Source organism: Oncorhynchus kisutch, linkage group LG15 (genome assembly GCF_002021735.2).
Source record: "Oncorhynchus kisutch isolate 150728-3 linkage group LG15, Okis_V2, whole genome shotgun sequence".
Taxonomy (NCBI): Eukaryota; Metazoa; Chordata; class Actinopteri; order Salmoniformes; family Salmonidae; genus Oncorhynchus; species Oncorhynchus kisutch.
The window spans coordinates 1199225-1202634 of record NC_034188.2 but is presented as its reverse complement, the minus strand read 5'-3'; the positions used below and the strand labels follow the sequence as shown (position 1 = coordinate 1202634).

The 3410-nt window shown below is 40.8% G+C and overlaps 1 protein-coding gene across 1 annotated transcript in view; it reads left to right on the top strand.

Moving 5' to 3' along the window:
* Window positions 1–3410, top strand: part of LOC116353558 (probable alpha-ketoglutarate-dependent hypophosphite dioxygenase) — a 20250-nt gene continuing 16840 nt past the window's right edge. The window contains exon 1 of the mRNA XM_031789456.1: window positions 1–232. The gene's annotated coding sequence lies outside the window, so the exon portion shown is untranslated. The remainder of the gene's footprint in view (window positions 233–3410) is intronic.

Sequence of the window (3410 nt, the reverse complement as noted above, 5' to 3'; positions counted from 1 at the left end):
ACCTGTACTGTCATTCTAGATGGTTAACGTCTGTAGTTTCCACCTGCGGCTCAGCCCTCCTGGCAGGACCGTATATAAGAGATCACACAGGTTGAGGACTCCACATCACCAAGACTTCTACTACCACAGTTTCATACTGACCTACAGAGCCTCTGCTGTGACCATCATCCACACATCAGACCACCGTCCAGACAGACGGAGACATCTGAGACTCCGGCAGAAGCAGACAGAGGTATGGAGAGGGGCAAATAAGTATTTAAGACTTTGGTATGCTTTTATGGGCTTTAACCTCTCTCTCTCTCTCTCTCTCTCTCTGTCTCTCTGTCTCTCTCTCTCTGTCTCTCTCTCTCTCTCTCTCTGTCTCGCTCTCTCTGTCTCTCTGTCTCTCTCAATTCAATTCAATTCAATTCAATTCAATTCAAGGGCTTTATTGGCATGGGAAACATGTGTTAACATTGCCAAAGCAAGTGAGGTAGACAACATACAAAGTGAATATATAAAGTGAAAAACAACAAAAATTAACAGTAAACATTACACATACAGAAGTTTCAAAACAGTAAAGACATTACAAATGTCATATTATATATATATACAGTGTTCTAACAATGTACAAATGGCTAAAGGACACAAGATTAAATAAATAAGCATAAATATGGGTTGTATTTACAATGGTGTTTGTTCTTCACTGGTTGCCCTTTTCTCGTGGCAACAGGTCACAAATCTTGCTGCTGTGATGGCACACTGTGGAATTTCACCCAGTAGATATGGGAGTTTTTCAAAATTGGATTTGTTTTCGAATTCTTTGTGGATCTGTGTAATCTGAGGGAAATATGTCTCTCTAATATGGTCATACATTGGGCAGGAGGTTAGGAAGTGCAGCTCAGTTTCCACCTCATTTTGTGGGCAGTGAGCACATAGCCTGTCTTCTCTTGAGAGTCATGTCTGCCTACGGCGGCCTTTCTCAATAGCAAGGCTATGCTCACTGAGTCTGTACATAGTCAAGGCTTTCCTTAATTTTGGGTCAGTCACAGTGGTCAGGTATTCTGCCGCTGTGTACTCTCTGTGTAGGGCCAAATAGCATTCTAGTTTGCTCTGTTTTTTTGTTAATTTTTTCCAATGTGTTAAGTAGTTATCTTTTTGTTTTCTCATGATTTGGTTGGGTCTAATTGTGCTGCTGTCCTGGGGCTCTGTAGTGTGTGTTTGTGTTTGTGAACAGAGCCCCAGGACCAGCTTGCTTAGGGGACTCTTCTTCAGGTTCATCTCTCTGTAGGTGATGGCTTTGTTATGGAAGGTTTGTGAATCGCTTCCTTTTAGGTGGTTGTAGAATTTAGCAGCCCTTTTCTGGATTTTGATAATTAGTGGGTATCGGCCTAATTCTGCTCTGCATGCATTATTTGGTGTTCTACGTTGTACACGGAGGATATTTTTGCAGAATTCTGCGTGCAGAGTCTCAATTTGGTGTTTGTCCCATTTTGTGAAGTCTTGGTTGGTGAGCGGACCCCAGACCTCACAACCATAAAGGGCAATGGGCTCTATGACTGATTCAAGTATTTTTAGCCAAATCCTAATTGGTATGTTGAAATTTATGTTTCTTTTGATGGCATAGAATGCCCTTCTTGCCTTGTCTCTCAGATCGTTCACAGCTTTGTGGAAGTTACCTGTGGTGCTGATGTTTAGGCCAAGGTATGTATAGTTTTTTGTGTGCTCTAGGGCAACAGTGTCTAGATGGAATTTGTATTTGTGGTCCTGGTGACTGGACCTTTTTTGGAACACCATTATTTTGGTCTTACTGAGATTTACTGTCAGGGCCCAGGTCTGACAGAATCTGTGCATAAGATCTAGGTGCTGCTGTAGGCCGTCCTTGGTTGGTGACAGAAGCACCAGATCATCAGCAAACAGCAGACATTTGACTTCGGATTCTAGCAGGGGGAGGCCGGGTGCTGCAGACTTTTCTAGTGCCCGTGCCAATTCGTTGATATATATGTTGAAGAGGGTGGGGCTTAAGCTGCATCCCTGTCTAACCCCACGACCCTGTGTGAAGAAATGTGTGTGTTTTTTGCCAATTTTAACCGCACACTTGTTGTTTGTGTACATGGATTTTATAATGTCGTATGTTTTACCCCCAACACCACTTTCCATCAGTTTGTATAGCAGACCCTCATGCCAGATTGAGTCGAAGGCTTTTTTGAAATCAACAAAGCATGAGAAGACTTTGCCTTTGTTTTGGTTTGTTTGGTTGTCAATTAGGGTGTGCAGGGTGAATACATGGTCTGTTGTACGGTAATTTGGTAAAAAGCCAATTTGACATTTGCTCAGTACATTGTTTTCATTGAGGAAATGTACGAGTCTGCTGTTAATAATAATGCAGAGGATTTTCCCAAGGTTACTGTTGACACATATTCCACGGTAGTTATTGGGGTCAAATTTGTCTCCACTTTTGTGGATTGGGGTGATCAGTCCTTGGTTCCAAATATTGGGGAAGATGCCAGAGCTAAGTATGATGTTAAAGAGTTTTAGTATAGCCAATTGGAATTTGTTGTCTGTATATTTGATCATTTCATTGAGGATACCATCAACACCACAGGCCTTTTTGGGTTGGAGGGTTTTTATTTTGTCCTGTAACTCTTTCAATGTAGTTGGAGAATCCAGTGGGTTCTGGTAGTCTTTAATAGTTGATTCTAAGATCTGTGTTTGATCATGTATATGTTTTTGCTCTTTATTCTTTGTTATAGAGCCAAAAAGATTGGAGAAGTGGTTTACCCATACATCTCCATTTTGGATAGATAATTCTTCGTGTTGTTGTTTGTTTAGTGTTTTCCAATTTCCCAAATTGCATTGAGCTGATTTCTGACATGCTGTTCCTTCTTTTTCCGTAGTGTATTTCTGTATTGTTTTAGTGATTCACCATAGTGAAGGCGTAGACTCAGGTTTTCCGGGTCTCTATGTTTTTGGTTGGACAGGTTTCTCAATTTCTTTCTTAGATTTTTGCATTCTTCATCAAACCATTTGTCATTATTGTTAATTTTCTTCGGTTTTCTATTTGAGATTTTTAGATTTGATAGGGAAGCTGAGAGGTCAAATATACTGTTAAGATTTTCTACTGCCAAGTTTACACCTTCACTATTACAGTGGAACGTTTTACCCAGGAAATTGTCTAAAAGGGATTGAATTTGTTGTTGCCTAATAGTTTTTTGGTAGGTTTCCAAACTGCATTCCTTCCATCTATAGCATTTCTTAATGTTACTCAGTTCCTTTGGCTTTGATGCCTCATGATTGAGTATTGCTCTGTTTAAGTAGACTGTGATTTTGCTGTGGTCTGATAGGGGTGTCAGTGGGCTGACTGTGAACGCTCTGAGAGACTCTGGGTTGAGGTCAGTGATAAAGTAGTCTACAGTACTACTGCCAAGAGA